Source organism: Lygodium microphyllum, chromosome 16 (genome assembly GCF_053477565.2).
Source record: "Lygodium microphyllum isolate KBCC chromosome 16, Lygodium_microphyllum_v1.1.10, whole genome shotgun sequence".
In the NCBI taxonomy this organism is placed as follows: domain Eukaryota; kingdom Viridiplantae; phylum Streptophyta; class Polypodiopsida; order Schizaeales; family Lygodiaceae; genus Lygodium; species Lygodium microphyllum.
In genome coordinates, this window is record NC_141150.1 from 23,914,316 (window position 1) to 23,930,466 (window position 16,151).

Below are 16,151 nucleotides of genomic sequence, written 5' to 3' on the forward strand. Positions count from 1 at the left end.
TATAGTCTTCATCAATGGGATACGGGGTGAAGAACTCTATAAGGCCTTAGCATGCAACTCAAGCTTGCAGTAAGACACGCTAACCAAGGTCTTTGAAGAGGCCATTAGAGTGGATGATTAGCCCAAGGAAAGTAGCTATAGGATCTCAAACTGAGAAGATACTAACCATACAAACTCTAAAAGAACTTCAATGCCAAGCAAAAGATCAGGCCCAAGTACTCAGGATAAGGGAAAGGGCGTAGATCCAAGTCAAGAATTGGCAGAGATAAAGATGGAGCTAGCTAAACTATAGGAGATGATGAAAAGGCCAACACATCCTCATGTTTAATGCATGTACTGTGGCGGGAACCACCTGCCAATTGAGTGTTAGGACTTTAAGTCTTGACCTTGTGCAAATTGTGGTAGGTTTGGCCATGATGCCATGCACTGCCAACTGCTAAGGAGACTTCTATATTCACAACCTTACAATCAGCCTTACCTAGAAAATAGGCCATCAAATTCTTCGGGAGAGGAGCCCCACTAGGTCTCCTAGCACCCAACAATGCTAAACCAACCATTCCTAGAATGGAGATAAACCCCACTGGAATACTCAGACCACCTGGACCCTACGTAACCTACCCACCGAGCGGTGCTCCAGTCCACTATATGGACGAGCCGAATAACAAGGAACCCTACGTGAACCCTTACATCTCGTATGATAAAGAGGGTAACCTGATCCTCATGAATTACATACCAATACCTGTGATGGCATTAGGTAGAGGTAGAGGTGTAGAAGGGCAGACCTAAGAGCCAATCTCATGTTGGTGGACTTGCGGTCACCTAGGACATACCTCCTCATGCTGCCCCAAGAGGGAGTAGGCCAACCATGATAAGGTAGATCTTAGGTATGCAGAGTGTGGAATCACTCATCTCTTTGCCGATTGCCCAAGATAGAAACTGCCTTCTAGTTTGGCAATCATGCCATCAGTCTCGTTGGGATTGTTTGGTGTCAAGACACTCGACGGGGAGGCCACGCCTATCCCATTACATGTCATGACCCACACACAGACGAAGCATGTCGGCATATCATTGCCAGGGCCTAGAAATTTAGGCACAGCCTCAATCGGGAAAAAGTGTCGCTGGCAAAGGAAAAAGAAGCCACACGCAAAGATCACACTAAAAATGGAGAGTGCCACAACGATGCCTGTTGAAAAAAATATGACATATGCAAAGGTAGAAACGTTGACTCCAAAGACAGCTGAGAAGGGAAGTGCTAAGGTTGGAGAGTACCCCAACCCAAAGTGCCAACTCAAAGCTATCGAAAAAGTGAAGGAGTGGGTAAAAGAGGCCCAAGAACACCTACAAGACACTGAGCCCATATTGGAATATGAGATCAATGATCTCTCAAGAATAAGCATGCCAATCTCAGCACCACGACCAAAATTGAGAGGTGTGATTGCACCACAAGCAGTGCTGCTTAGACAAAGCATGAATGCTATGGACCAACAAAGCAGTCAAGGTTGTTGGCCTAGAAATGCAAGGTTTGGAGAAAAGCTAGCAGCCAGCAACCTTCTCACCACACTTGTGACTACCCCTGTGATGCTAAGCATGGAAAATCTAATAAAGCAGCATCCGACACTATGGCAAGAGCTGAAACAATGGATTGAAGGCTCGATGGAGCACGCTCGCAGACTTGCATGGATATGATGCAGAGATACAAATACCGATGAGCTTGACATTGGACTCAATGCCCAAATCCTTGCACATCAATGCTTTTTGAAAAGGCACAGAAATGCATGTTGTCTTACCGGTCCGGGAGATACCATAAGAAAGGGAATTATAGACACACGGACATGAGTTAGTGTGCTTAGCCACGTAGTTTCCAAGTGTGGGGTAACCCACCTATTGAGAATGTTAGGTTTAATATCATGCTAGTGAACGGAATGAAGGTAAGGCCATTCGAAGTGCCAAAGAACTTGCCTTGAATATTGCAGGAGTCCAATTCTCCATTGACTTTATGTTGGGGGTAAAGGCGTCCCCCCTAGCCACCCATGTATTACTATACTGACAGTACCCACCACTGCACACTACAAATGGAAGGCACTCGTCACAGTCACTTATTCTTTATTCTTTTAGTGACAGTTTGGATAAAGGAAGGCCTGGCCACACATTGTGGTTGTTGGAGTTCCCACTTTTGAGTCTCTCTCTCTCTTGGCTCTTGCTCTCTATCCACCATAGCTCTCACCTCCAAGATTCTTCCTCCTGGGTTCCACTTCCCTTTCAACTGGTATCAAAGCAAAGGCATTGGAGCTTTCTCGGCATTCTCTTCATCCCAGATTTGAAGAGCTTCAACCCAAGCTTCAATGGTAGTCATGGCACCTCCATTTGCAGGTACATTTTGCTCTCCCACCTCCTCCCTGAGCTTTCGGACCTTCATCATCTTCTTCCCGGGCTACATTGCAGTCCCCCTTGACCTTACCAAGTGCCCCCGAGGGCTGTTGAAGATCCCCTAGTCCCCCAAGAACAACTATCATAATTTTCGGTGCATTTTTAGGGGGCTGGGCTGATCTGCTCCTCGGCATTTCCCTGCTCCTCCTCAGCTTTCCAACACTCTTGGAACCTTCCCGAGCATTGCTTGACTCCCCAGCATTGGTGCTTGAGTCCCGGTGATCGATTCAAGTGCTTCCCCCTTCAGCTCTTTGCTGTCTACACAGTCCCAAGACTATCAAAACAGGGCAGCACTTGACATTTACTGTTTAATGTTTCTTGGCATTGTGCATTTGATGCCTATTGATGCCTAGCAATCCTAGGATGTTATGGGATGCTATGTCTATGCTTTGGGACTGTATTGCAGTAGATTTGAGCACCATTTGAGCTTCATATAATAGTAAATTTCTTGATGTAATACAGTGGACTGAAGCTCATTTACTTGGTGTATGCATTGGTTCATGGATATGGGGAGCTTCTCGGAGGTTTGAATGATCATACCGATGTATTTGGAGGTTGTCAAATGCTTCTTCTTCATTCCAGAATGCTTTTGAGCTTGGATTAGGCTCCAACTTGGTTGTTCTTCACTAGTATTTGGCTTCAGTTGGCATGCTTTGGACCAGTCTATGCCTATTGTTACTGTTTGACATTTAGGCTTCTTGCAATGTCAGATATGGATGCCACTTCGTTTGCCCATGCTTGATAGTTACTTGGAGCTTTGTCTTTAAATGTATTTGAGTATTTTGGATCTACTAGGCATTACATTTGGTTGTCAGTTACATGCTCTTTGAATGCTTTTACGCTTATGCTTTACAGGTCTAAGATAGCTTGGGATTTATGCTCCGGATGTACCCTACTGGGCTTTGGCATGTCTGATGCTATGTATTTGATATATTAGAGTGTTGCTTGCTCTCTTTGCATCTGACTTTACTTCTAGTGGGAGCCTCTTAGTATATTTGGAAGTACACAGAGTCTTATTACAAATGAGCTTGAGCTTGTGGGATAGTTATATGCATTTGCTCTCTTGCAAGCTTTATGTCTGCAGTTAGTCTGTAATGGGCTGATTTCATACGCCTATTGGGGCAGGCACCTATCTTTGTCACTGGTTTGTCAGTTTTGTATGCATCTTGGATGGTTATGTATTGAGCTTCTTGCTCTATCAGTTATGCTTGTGCTTGGTCTCTTCTCTTACCTCAAGACCCATTACATGCATAACTTCTGGACCTATGAGATGTCTCTTGCCTGACAGGTGATTGGTTTGACAGTTCTTGGTACCTTCTTGCCCCTGGAAACTCACTATTGGATGTATCTTGCTAGTTGGCAGTTGCAATGACATATGTATCAGTGATTGCTTCATTTTGGGATAGTTTTACATACTGCTGTCATTTATTAGAGCAAGCTAAAATCTGCAGATAGGTGCTTCTCTTGGTGGATAGGTGCTTCTCTTGGTGAAGTCCACCCTTTTAGCCAATTTTAACAGTGGTTTTAGTGCATTTTCTGCTAATCACAGCAACCTGCAATTTTGCCTTTTTGCTTTGATTTGGGACAGTATGACTTGTCATCTAAAAGATACAGCTCTCTTTAACATTGCCAAGTTGGATGGTATCAACTATGGGTATTGAAAGTCCCAAATATGGCAGGTTTTGGTGCAGAAGTTGCAAATTAAACCCTTGCCTTTCAAGGGTATTAAACCTGAGGATATGGATGATGATGTTTGGATGGAACTTGATGAGCTATGCAAGTCTACAATTATTTTGTCACTCGCAGAAGAAGTCCATCATAATGTTGTTGAAGATGAGAATGAGAGTGCATGGGATCTATGGGAGAAGATTCAAGAGCTTTATGTGCAACAGAGTCCTGTGTCACATGTGTATTGGCTGAAGCAGTTAATGGACCTTCGCATGAAGGAGGGGACCTCCCTTTCATCTCATTTCAGTCAGTTTCATGCTATCATAAAGAGTCTGTTGTCACAGGGTATTGAGTTCAAAGACAACTTGCACCTGCTATTTCTACTTGTCACCTTGCTTGAATCATGGGATGTCTTCCGTACTGCCATATGCACGAAAAATCTTGATGGGCTGAAAATCAAAGATGTTGAGAGTGCTTTATTGACTGAGGAAATCAATAGGAGAAACAATGATGCTTCCCGCTCTTCACATGCATTGACGGTTAGAGGTGACAGACATGGCAGGCATGATAATGATCATAAGGGCATGGACTCTCAGAAGTCCACGTCCAAGTCATGTGGTCGCAGTAAGTCCCATGGACAGAAGTCTGATCTTACCTGTCATTATTGTGGAAAAGCTTAGTCTTGGCCTTGGTTGCACAGCTTGACTTGGACTTGTACCACATAGATGTCAAGACGACTTTTCTACATGGGGACTTGCATGATGAGATTTACATGGGGCAGCCTAAGGGCTTTGCAGACCCTGGCACAGAACACCTACTGTGTGTTGAGATATTAGCAATCACACCTAATGTAGCCTCTTTGTATGAGGCAATTTGGGATGAAGACATATAGGCTGCAGGAATCCCATATGCACAGAAAGGGAAAATTGTACCCATCCAACAACTATAAAGCATTGTACTTGACTACCACTTTTTATATATGAATGAATACATGATTATGTTTTTCTTTATCAGTTGTGTGAGTCTTGTACTTGTCAAGATTGTGGGAGAGAAGGAAGGAGTCTCGCTTGAAGCTTTCTTGCTTGCACAATGGGGGAAGACACACAAGGGTGGAGGCTGAAAACAGTTTTCCTCTTCTTAGTTTTGTAAGCCAAAAGAACTCTAGTACAAAGAAATAGAAGAACCCTCTATATGGGTCTCAAAACCAAACTCAACTAACTAAGGTGGCATACTAACTGAGCCACGAACTAGAGTAGATAAGGATAGCTATCATGTAGCTATTATTCAGGGGCGGTGTACCAACCGCGTCTGCAACTGACAAGTCGGTGACATAAATACACAACGGTCACCCTGGCGTATCACGAGTGGAGCTCGATATCTCAACACTCCCCCTCGAGCTCAATCCCAATTCCTGCACACCAAGCAGGTCTCTGAACTTGCGCAGCTTCTCTGCGCCCAATGCCTTCGTGAATATGTCAGCTACCTGATCCTCTGTGCTGACATAAACTAGATCAATAAGACCTAGTAAAACCCTCTCTCGCACATAGTGATAATGCACCTCAATGTGCTTTGTTCTAGCATGATAGACTGGGTTATTTGCCAAGTGTATACTACTCATGTTGTCACAATAAATGACAACTGGCCCATCTGTAGACTGATGCATATCATAAAGTAGCTTATGCAACCAAGCTACCTCACATGCAGCCATTGCTGCACCCCTGTACTCAGCCTCTGTGCTCGACAAGGCAACTGTAGGCTGTTTCTTGCTGCTCCAAGTGACTGCAGCACTCCCAAAAGAGAACACATATCCACTGGTAGATCTTCTATCAGAAATACTACCAGCCCAATCAGCATCAGTGTATCCATGCAACTGTATCTGAACCCCAGTCTCATAAAATAGTCCATACTGCAATGTGGACTTCACATACCTGAGTATGCGTCTAGCCGCATCCAAATGTGGTTTCCTTGGAGCCTGCATAAACTGACTTACCAATCCAACAGCATAGCTCAAATCTGGCCTGGTAATAGTCATATAAATCAAACTTCCTACTATGCGTCTATACATAGTAGGGTCTTCTAGAAACTCACCTGCATCTGTGCTCAGCTTCACATTCTGCTCCAAAGGAACTGAAATAGGCTTACAGCCTGTCATCCCATATTTGGACAACATGTCCAATCCATACTGCCTCTGCAAGAGCTGTATCCCACTTGGTGATCTAATCACCTCAATGCCCAAGAAATAACGCAGCTCTCCCAAATCCTTCATCTCAAACTTCTGCTTCAATAGCATTTTCACATGAAGGATATCTTCAACACTGTCACCTGTCATAATCAAATCATCAACATAAATGACAAGTAGCATAATACCTTTCTCTGTTTTTCTCACATAAAGTGAGAAATCTGCCTTGGAAATCTGAAAGCCAATAGTGACAAGATACTGTCCTATCTTGTCAGACCATGCTCTAGGTGCTTGCTTTAAGCCATACAAGGCTTTCTTCAACCTGCAAACAAACTCAGGATGAACAGCATGCTCATAACCTGGTGGCTGCTCCATATAGACCTCTTCTTGCAAATCACCATGCAAGAAGGCATTCTTTACATCCATCTGATGTAAAGACCATCCCTTTGATGCAGCCATAGCAATGACTGCTCTTACGGTTGCCATCCTTGCAACCGGACTGAATGTTTCTTCATAGTCAATGCCATATGTTTGTGCATACCCCTTGACTACTAATCTTGCCTTGTATCTATTCACAGAACCATCTGCATTGTGCTTCACCTTATAAACCCACTTACAGCCAATTGCATTCTTACCTTTAGGCAAAGGTACCAATTCCCATGTAGCATTTGCTTCCAAGGCATCCATTTCTTCATCCATGGCTTTCTCCCATTTTTCTTTTCCCATGGCTTGCTCAAAAGAAGTGGGTTCTGGTTCCTGTATCACTTTGACCATATATGCATAGTGAATGGCTGTAAATCCATCATATTTCAGCCTATCCACAGGATACCTAGCTCTCGTAGACCTGCGCAAAGTAGGTTCACTCCCAGGTGCTCTCAAAACATCCCTGGTCTTCCTTACTCCAGGTGTAACAATAGAAGGAATACCCAACTCATCATCAATGCTCTGTTCTGAGCCACTGGATTCACCATCCACATAAGAGTGACCTGCATTCACATCAAACATGGGCTGATCTACCTTCTCTTTTCCTTTTCGTGATACCTGCATACCACTATTTGCGCTGCCTTCAGAAGATTCTCCTGATCTCAATCTGCCTGTCCATGGCGAAGAATGTGAACCACTGCTAGAGGACGCTCCAGGTCCACTAATATTTTGTGACTGCTGCTGTGAATTTTGTGCAGCATTACCATTTTGTGCATCTACATCATCAATCACATTTACTGGTTTATACCAGCTACTCATCTCATCAAAAACAACATCTCTGCTCACTGTAAACTTACGAGTAGAAGGGTTATAGCATCTATACCCTTTTTGCTGCAGAGAATAACCAATAAAGATGCACTTCTCAGCTTTTGGATCCAACTTGGATCTCAGCTCATCTGGCACATGTACATAGGCAATGCAACCAAAAATTTTCAAATGAGAAATATCTGGTTTCCTACCAGTATACCTCTCCTCTGGAGTCATTCCATGTATTGCTGCAGTGGGAGTCCTGTTCATTATGTAGACTGCTGTAGCAACTGCTTCAGCCCAATAAAAATCTGGCAAGTCTTTTTCATTGAGCATGGCACGAGATACCTCTCCAATATGCCTGTTTTTCCTTTCTGCAATTCCATTTTGTTGTGGGGTATAACTGCATGAATATTGTTGCTTTATGCCATGCTCCTGCAAGAACTTTGCAAACTCATTTGAGAGGTACTCTCCCCCTCCATCTGACCTTAGGCATTTTATTTGCAGACCTGTTTCTTTTTCAGCCATAGCTTTAAGGGTTTTGAAATGCCCAAAAACTTCACTTTTCTTTTTCATAAAATACACCCAAACTTTTCTGCTATAGTCATCAATAAAAGTGACAAAATAATGACAGCCTCCAAGAGATGCAGCTTTAGTAGTCCACACATCAGAGTGGATTAATTCCAATGGCTTTTCACTCTCTTGAACATGTCTAGGAAATGGTTTCCTTGCCTGTTTTCCAAACTGACAGGCTTCACATACCTTATGCATTTCTGCAACCTTGAATTTCGGCAAACCTGCAACAATATTTTGGGCCTGCATTGATTTAAGTCGCTGTACATTAACATGACCAATGCGTTTATGCCAGATATCAATATCTGCAACTACACCGGTCCCATGTGCAAACATTGCTGCACTCAATTCAGACATGTCTGCATCCAATGTAAACATTCTGCCCTTCTTCTTTCCTTTTGCTATCAAGCGACCTTTATTTTTCATATCCTCAACAAAGCATCCATGAGGATTAAATCTGACCTGCAAGCCCTGTTCAACCATTTGACCAACAGAAACCAGATTCTTGGTGATATTCGGGACATGAAATACATCGGACAGGTATTTCTTTTTCCCATCCTGCATAGACAAGGGAATTTTTCCAATCTGCACAATAGGATGTGCAGTATCATCACCAGTCTCCACAAATCCTGGTTTTTCCATTTTCCTTGCATCCTCCATCCATTCTGCATGACCTGTCATGTGGTTTGATGCACCTGAGTCAACATACCATACATCATTGCTTTCTTCTGCACTTGTCATAGAATTGTTCATGTGCTGCACCATGAACAAATGCTCATTTCTGTCATCACCCTGTCTACTAGAGGATGCATAATTTCCTTGTTGCAGTTTTCCATTCATGATGTCATTCTGCTTTTTATAACAGTCTTTAGCCATATGACCCATTTTACCACAATAGTAGCATTCAACATTACTGTTTGCATTTTGGCCTCTTTGCCATCCACCACGACCTCTTTGGCTCCCCCTGCCTCTAGAGTTACCACGTCCTCCTCCATAGGACTGGTTTTCTTGAGTTTGCTGCATATTCTGATTTCTACCACGGCCTCCAAATCGGCCTCCTCTACCTCTGCCTCTACCTCTTCCAGCATTTGAGTAGAAGACAGCTTCTTTTGAAGTTCCTCCTGAAGAAGATGCACCACCATTTCTCTGTTCCTCAGAAATTAGAAGAGCAATCAACTCCTCAAAATCAGGAAATCTTTCACGGACGGAAATGGATGTTCGGAACTGTGCATAATCCTTTCCTAGACCATTCAAGGTCACGGAAACTAAATCATCATCTTCCACTGGCGACCCAATGGAAGCAAGTGCATCTGCAATCTTCTTCACCTTCATGTGGTAGTCGTTGATGCTCATACTTTCTCTTTGCACATTATGCAACTCTTGCTTGAGCTGCATTTTCCTGGCTTGCGTATTTGTGCTATACATTTTTGACAAAGTATCCCATGCCTCCTTTGGCGTACTTGCATCCTGAATATGCACAATCATAGAGTCTGAAATACTGATAGACAGCCAATACATAACTTTCCTGGCTCTCTCATGCCATGTTTTGAATGCCTGCATTTGCTGTTGATTGGGAACATCAGGAAGAACTGGTTCTTCTTCATTTCCTGCAACAAATTCCCAATATCCTTTTCCCATAAGGAAATTCGTAATTCTAAACTTCCATGCCTGGAAGTTGTTCTTGTCAAGCTTTTCAGTGACAATCTGTGAAAGAGAATCAGACGCCATTACAGAATACTGCAAGAAATTCTGTCACTGCAAAAAACACAGCTTCACCCTCACAAGGGCAAATCTGCAAAACTGGCGAAAGTGGTATTTGACCACACAGTCACTTCCTAGTGACGATTTTGCATAAACAGGAACCAAGGATGATTCTGAAACTCCCAATGTCTCTGCGCACAAGCATACGATGCAATTTCTACAGTAACTTTTCACCGACCTGTAGAACAGTGGTCGCACAGCATAAAACTGAGCCTTTTCTTGAGTGCGTGCAGAAAACTTCCGTCTGCAAAACAGGCCCCGAAATGGCCTCAAATGAGACAATGCACTCTTGCTTCAGCGCGAAGGGCGTCTCAACCTGAGACAATGCACTCCTGCAATTTCCGGCTGTGCTACCTGCAGAGATCTGCTCCCAAAACAGAAAATGAAAGCAACACTGCTCCTCTTACCAAAACACCGCGAGCTTGGCTTGCTTTCTTGAGCTCCTTACCATGAACAAGGCTCTGATACCATGTCAAGATTGTGGGAGAGAAGGAAGGAGTCTCGCTTGAAGCTTTCTTGCTTGCACAATGGGGGAAGACACACAAGGGTGGAGGCTGAAAACAGTTTTCCTCTTCTTAGTTTTGTAAGCCAAAAGAACTCTAGTACAAAGAAATAGAAGAACCCTCTATATGGGTCTCAAAACCAAACTCAACTAACTAAGGTGGCATACTAACTGAGCCACGAACTAGAGTAGATAAGGATAGCTATCATGTAGCTATTATTCAGGGGCGGTGTACCAACCGCGTCTGCAACTGACAAGTCGGTGACATAAATACACAACGGTCACCCTGGCGTATCACGAGTGGAGCTCGATATCTCAACAGTACTTGTCAATCTAATTCACAAGATTGTGTTTATGAGACCAAGCTTCAATCTTGGAACCTAATTCACTTGTGTAATAGTCAAGTCCAGTGTCTCTGTCATCATGAGTTCATTCTTCTTCTTCCATCCACCATAGCTCACTGCCATGTCCTAGATCCCGCTCATTTCAACATGGTATCAGAGCATACTCAAGCATGGCACTGCTTCTCTAGCTCCATTCTACTCTCATCTAGATCAGCTTGAGCTTAGTCTAGCTCAGGTTAAGTCTAGGAGCTCATCTCCTACTCCTTCTCCTCCGTTTGACCTTGTGGCAGCCATAGCCACCCTGCACCTGTCCTGCCTCAAGCTCTTAGATCACTTCAACCAAACAAGATCTTGACAAGCTTTCTTCTGGAGAATGTAGCCCTACCCTTGGAGCTCTTCTCTGTTGCCTCATAGCTCAAGATTAGGTCATTTCAAGCTCAGCATTGTGATTCTTCACAGTTGCTGCCTTGTGTGTCTACCATAGCTAGACAGACCTAGCCAACTTTGAGCATCTAGGTCTCCCTATCCAAGTCCTTATTCCTCATGCTTCCTTCTGAGAAATCATTCCACATCTTCAAGGGCATCTCCGTGGCACGTCATGTCCCAACATTGGTGTCGTTTCAGCCTAGCATTGCACAAACACCCGATTGCTGTCAGAAAAATGGCGTTGTCCGATTATGCGCTTCCTGCTCTCTCTACACAATGCGATGTTGGCTGCCATGATAGGGCTTTGGTAGCCTATCACCTAAGCTTCCTTGCCATATAAAAAGCTCTTAAAATAGTTCATCCTACAATGCACATAGTACAGAAAAACAAGATTGGGTCAAAAACCCTAATTCACACTCCATAGCCAAAGCTCCAAATTTCATCCTTTACACTTTCTCAAGTACACTGAAGCTACTGCCACTCTAATCTAAGCTCCCAACTTAGTTTCTAGCAAGGATTCAAGTAAAATTCATACATCAATAGGGGGGACTCAAGTTGAAGGACAAGACAAGCATCTAGAGTCAAGTCAAACTCAAGCAACAAACATCAAATTTCAAACTAGTATCTTTTCATACTACACTGCCATTGCTTGTGTCTTTTGACACATAATAAGATCAAATCATTGTTAGCTGTGGGTACTAATTTCTGGTGATGTTAATGACAAGCAAGAAAATTTCTATGTGGATACGCTTCATGAAGAGTAACATGTATCTTATGGCCCATTTACACTACATAGAAAATGTTACTCTCCCTACAGGAAGACATGGAGCTGCCTATATCCAAATCCCATCAGTCCATCCATTTGAAGACCTTGAAGACATGAAAGTGCAAAAGTTTGAAGACATTTCTGCTGCCTCAAAGATTGTACCTTTGCTTGAGGGGGACCATAAAGAAAAGAACCAGGTAACTAATGCAAGCAAAGTCCATGAAAATGATGACCATGAAGGAAAGATCAAAGAGAAAAAGAATAAGAAGAAGAAGTAGAAAAATCATGAAGACTCTGAAGCGGCAAACAAAGTGAACAACAAGTACATGATCAAAAAGAGCAAGCTGGACTATTCTGACAAGAAGACCTACAATGAATTGAAGATCTATGTCAAAAGTAATGCTGAAAACTACAAGGGCCTATCGGTCCTTGATCCAATTTTTTACTGAGTTTTTTTGTAATGTCTAGCCAAATGTCTTTATCATAAGCTTGTAAACTCCTCATGTAGCCTTGTACTACAGCCTCTATAAGGCCCCTATTATAGCCTCTGGATGACCATCATGTTTGTGGTACTTACACTTAGCCTTTTCTGCGATAGCCTCTGGTGTTTTGCCATGTTTATGGTGTGCCAACACTTTGCAGGTGTTACTTTCACTAAAGCCTCTACACACTTTGTACTTTCTGGTTGTGATTGAGGAGGGGTGTTGAGATATTAGCAATCAAACCTAATGTAGCCTCTTTGTATGAGGCAGTTTGGGATGAAGACATGCAGGCTACACGAATCCCATATGCACAGAAAGGGAAAACTGTACCCATCCAACAACTATAAAGCATTGTACTTGACTACCACTTTTTATAAATGAATGAATACATGATGATGTTTTTCTTTATCAATTAGTTTCAGTCTTGTACCTGTCAACCTAATACACAAGATTGTGTTTATGAGTCCAAACTTCAATCTTGGAACCTAATTCACTTGTGTAACAGTCAAGTCTAATGTCTCTGTCATCATGAGTTCATTCTTCTTCTTCCATCCACCATAGCTCACTGCCATGTCCTAGACCCCGCTCATTTCAATAGTTTGCAAGCTAAAGAAGAGTCTATATGGCTTGAAGCAAGCACTTAGGGAATGATACCATAAGTTTGATGCATTCATGCAGTCACAAGGCTATAGCCGTAGTGCTATGGATCCGTGCTTGTACACGAAGAAAGCCCATGACAGTTCTTTACTGATTTTGATACTCTATGTGGATGACATGCTTTTAGCAGGGATAGCTCATGAGGAGCTAGATGCTCTTAAGGCTCAACTCAAGAAGAGCTTTGAGATGAAAGATCTGGGACATGCCTCTCATATACTTGGTATGCGCATTACGCGTGATCGACCTTAGTGACTACTCTATCTGTCACAGAGGGAGTACATTTATAAAGTCCTTGAGCGCTTCCGCATGCAGGATGTTAAGCCTATTGGATGTCCATTACCTTCTCATGTGAAGGTTTCACAAGCCGATTGTCTGCAGACAGATGAGCAGAGGGCCGAGATGGCCAAGATTCCGTATGCATCCAGTCTTATGTATGCCATGATAGCCACCCGTCCAGATATTGCTTTTGCAGTTGGGGTTGTGGCACGTTATATGGCTACACCTGGCAAGAAACATTGGGATGCCGTGAAGGGTATCATGAGGTACCTGAAGGGCACATGAGATATGTGTCTCTGTTATGGCAGCCAGGATACAGGAGTCATGGGGTAGACTGACTCTAATTATGTAGGACATGGAGATAGTAGGAAGTCCACTTCTGGCTATGTGGCCCTTTCTACTATAGAGGTCGAGTATATTGCAGCCACAAAGGCTTGCAAGGAGGCTATCTGGTGAGGCCATTTGATTCGAGACCTTGGTATGACAGATGCTATGCCTGCACTGCATTCTAATTCTATGAGTGCCATTCAATTGGCCAAGTATCCGGTCTTCCATGCGAAGACGAAACATATTGAGGTGAGGTATCACTTCATTGGTGAGGTTATTGAGGACAAGTTTGCTGACCTTGTCAAGATTCTGATTGAGAAGAATCCTGTAGAATTGCTCACAAAGAGCCTCACTACCAAGCGCTTTGCCTTCCTCAGGAGATTGATGGGCATTGGATGAGATGACGTCTTTTTCCTCATCCTGTTGTACATGTGTACATGTACTGTCTTTTATTTTTTTCTCTCTCACTAGGGCAGATTCGCCTTTAACAAGATAGTTCCTAGTTTATCTCAAAGATATGTTTGGGGGGTTGTTGGGGGTAAAGGTGCCTCCGCCTAGCCGCTTGTGTATTACTACACTGACAGTACCCGCCACTACACATTGCAGATGGTGGGCGCCCGTCATAGTCACTTATTCTTTATTCTTTTAGTGACAGTTTGAATAAAGGAAGGCCCGGCCACACATTGTGGTTGTTGGAGTTCCCACTTTTGAGTCTCTCTCTCTCTTGGCTCTTGCTCTCCATCCACCATAGCTCTCACCGCCAATCTTCTCCCTCCTGGGTTCCACTTCCCTTTCACTTTATAGTCATGAAGGAGGTGGACTACGACATCCTACTAGGTCGGCCCTGGATGTACAATGCACGGGTCATAGAGGATTGGAGTAATGTTCTAATCTTCTTAGGCAATAGAATAGAGGCAGTGAGGGTAGAGATGGACACTTGAAAGACAACACCAATCCGCCTAGATGCCATCTCAGCCATGCTAAAGGGTGACGCCCAGATTAGAAAATCTTACGGGTCATTGTCTAAGTATATCCCTTGTCTAGAAGCAAGAACTCCTTGATATCCTAGAGCATTTAACAAACAAGCTAGCAGGAAACCTAGCCACTAACCTTAAACCTCTCCAAGAACTCTTGATTGACCCTAAGTGGTGATGAACCAAAGTGTATGACTTAAAATTGAGATACAATTCAGCCTTAGTCACTAACAAAATGGAGGATCCATATCAAGACTTAGGAGATGATGAGCAGTCGAATGGAGATAGCTCTAACAATGAATATGAGGAATGTTGTTTCCTTAGTAGCCAAAGCAAAGGAGAGATGGATGCCATAGAATACGACACTGAGACACGATTGATAGAACACATATGAGCAGACTCCAAACCAAGCAAGAACAATGTTTTTAGGATTGAGAAAGGAGTTATGAACATAGATTGCGATCACACATGGCTGGAACACATAGGAGAAATGGATTACAAGCAAGCAAGCCTAATCCAACCAAATGCCACACCATTGTTCAGATCAGATTCACCCTCTAAGCTATGACCTCCAAGAGAGACTCCCTCTTCTAGCAAAGATGGAGAGTTTGATTCTGAGTCAGAACTAATCTTAGATAGTGATCCCAAAATGCCTCAACCTCCTAGGACTAGACGCACCAAAGGGGACCTACCTGTTCACCTCAGGCACCGAAGGGTGAAGGAAGAAAGGAGAAGAAGGGGCCAAAGGAACCATAGGTTGATGAGCAAAGGAAGTCACAAGACTTGGCAAGGTGATTCACGAAATTCAAAAAAGGCGATAGAGTAGTGATCTTGCTGGAACAAAATGCCAAGAATAAGCCAATGAACCAATAGGGCCCACCATGGTCAAGGAGGTCAATTTGGCAAAGGAAGGGGAGACACCTCGACATGTCTTCATAGCCAATGACTTGACTGAGAAAGAGAAAGCAAGTATCATCACTCGCTTGCAAGAGTATATTGGCATGTTTGCTTGGTCCCTCGATGAACTAAAAGGGGTAGATCCAAGTGTAGTGACTCACAACATACCCATGATACCCGATGCAGTGCCAATCAAGCAGTGACCGTATACGATAAATCCTAAGCATGCTCATGCAATAAAAGAGGAGATTGACAAGGTGTTGAGAGCAGGATTCATTTATGAGATTGAGCACATGGGCTGGGTCTCACCCATAGTGATCGTACTGAAAAAAAAAACGAAAAATTAGAGTGTGTGTCAACTACAAGAAGGTAAACACTGTTATGAAGAGAGATAATTATCCATTTCCATACATTGAGCACATGCTCAAAAGAGTGGTCGGTAAAGAAGCCTACAGTTTCTTGGATAGCTTCTTGGGATACCATCAAGTGCAAATGCATCATGATGATAGGCATAAGCCTGCATTTGCCATGGAGTGGGGAGTCTTTGCCTACATGGTCATGCCCTTTGGGTTGACTAATGCACCAGCTACTTTCTAGAGGCTCATATGCACCATCTTCAAAGACATGCTTAGGAAGGAGATAGAGGTTTTCATAGATGATTT